Consider the following 1,929-nt stretch of genomic DNA (forward strand, 5'->3'; position numbering starts at 1 on the left):
TAGACTTCCACACCTTTTTTTTTAATTGCAGTTTTTGTATTGGGATGTTGAATGTATGTCTTATTTGGAAAAGCTTTATGCAGTAGAGTTGAAACCCCTTGTTGAAGATTGTCCAGTTCAGAGAAATTTTTATAAATGCAAAGACTAAACTTGATTTCCAATTATTTTATCCCCTTGCACGTAGTTTGTTTTGTTAGAGGAGTCCCTTTGTATCTTCTCTGAAATTGCCCTTCCTACTTAGGAGTTTTGAATCCATATCAAATCAGTGTTTCATCTCATTCTGTATCCCATCTTCCAACAAATGTTTCGGAGAAAATTGCAGAAAACCCTGAAGCATGTACACTTAATGAAGTAACTCACCCGCACATATTTTTTATAATGCCATTAGAAGTTGATTTATGCCCTAAAATCTTCGGTTTGCAAGAGACCTCAAGGATCATCTGTTTCAATTCCCCCAAGAAATATAAATGTTACTTCCAAACTTCAGTTCTTTCTAATGCAACTCTGAATATGTCTGTTAACTATTTAAGTATCCAGTCTTTTTTTTTTTTTTTAATTCTACCATGCTCATCTGCGGCCATGAATGACAAAGTTTATGAATAAATGGTGTGTGAATAGTCACTTTGTCATCAGTTCACTGTTTTTCAGTTTGCCGAGGTTTTATTTTCTATAGATAGATCAGATGGCTAATCACTTTGGCCTTGAAGCTAGCTCTTCAGCCCATTCCACATAACTAACTGCTTAAATATCTCCAAGATACTGGTGCTGCAAGTTTTTCTATGTCAATTTAGCAAATTATCAAGAAAAGCTATTTTGATCCTATTTCATAGTGCATCATCTATAAGTATAGTAATTGGAAGGTGTATGCCACTTTCCAGGACAGCAATGGTAGATTACCTTTCAATTCTGTAGTGTCAAACTGTGTGCCTATTATTAATGTTTGGCCAGAGTTGTTAGGCACTTAATGTAACATTTAATCTGTCCTACTATGACTATCTGATGTTGTGGTATTCTTTGAGTTTCTTCAGAGGTGTCTATGGAAAGAAAGCAAGCTCAGGTTTCAGTGTCATGTGCTTGTGGAAAAATATTAAGGACAAATAAATTTATTTTTCTGCCTGCTTAATGCAATTAAACAGTTAAAAACTAGTTGGAGAGGCAGCATGTGATTAGCTAATTCCCATGAAGTACCAGCAATCCATCACTATTGTTTGGTAGGCTTTTTACCTATGTAATTTCAAGTTGCTGTGCTGAAAAAGGTGAGATGAGCATCTGGATATACACATAGCTACCAGCTGTTTTGTCTTCCTAATGTTTTATTACTATAACGTTAACTAGTTCATCACCACCAACGGCATGGGAGTTCTGTTAACAACTTATCTTGCCTAATTTTATACATTTGTGTAGGGAAAGGTACGGGGAGGAAAAAGTTTAAAATGTTTCACTTGCCAGTAAATTGAGTCCCTTTCTTCCCTAGCATAGCCAAATCTGTCCTGTTCTTTTCATCAGTTATTTTTCCCTTTGTGCACTGGACTAATGTGGAAGCCTTTTAGTATTAGGGGGAGTATTAGGCTTGAGTTTATTTTATAGATGCACTGGTTTTTTGAGCATTAGCCTTTCTCCAGGCAACAGGTCCAACTTCACTCTACCATGGAGGGAAAGAAGAATGTAAGTGGCAAATGTTACTGGTAAGAGGTCCCATCCTTCCCACCCCCCCCCACCCCCATAAAACCCCAGTCTCTTGATGTGTGATGGAGATTTAGATGAAAATATCTGGAGAGCTCTGATTGCTCAGTTTGTTTCCTTTGCTCTCAGTATTCTAGAATATTGGGAAATCTACAAGCTCCTCTGTATCTTCAAACACCTACAAGCAAGGGAAAGCTTGAACATTGAAACAGCTGTGATCATATTCCTAGCAGCCCCATAAATTAC

General features: G+C 37.0%; 1 protein-coding gene across 4 annotated transcripts in view; it reads left to right on the forward strand.

Moving 5' to 3' along the window:
* Positions 1-1,929, forward strand: part of PAPD4 (poly(A) RNA polymerase D4, non-canonical) — a 117,314-nt gene that overhangs the window by 48,886 nt on the left and 66,499 nt on the right. The gene's annotated exons all lie outside the window — the stretch shown is intronic.

Source organism: Gavialis gangeticus, unplaced genomic scaffold (genome assembly GCF_001723915.1).
Source record: "Gavialis gangeticus isolate Ggan-Ray unplaced genomic scaffold, GavGan_comp1, whole genome shotgun sequence".
Taxonomy (NCBI): domain Eukaryota; kingdom Metazoa; phylum Chordata; order Crocodylia; family Gavialidae; genus Gavialis; species Gavialis gangeticus.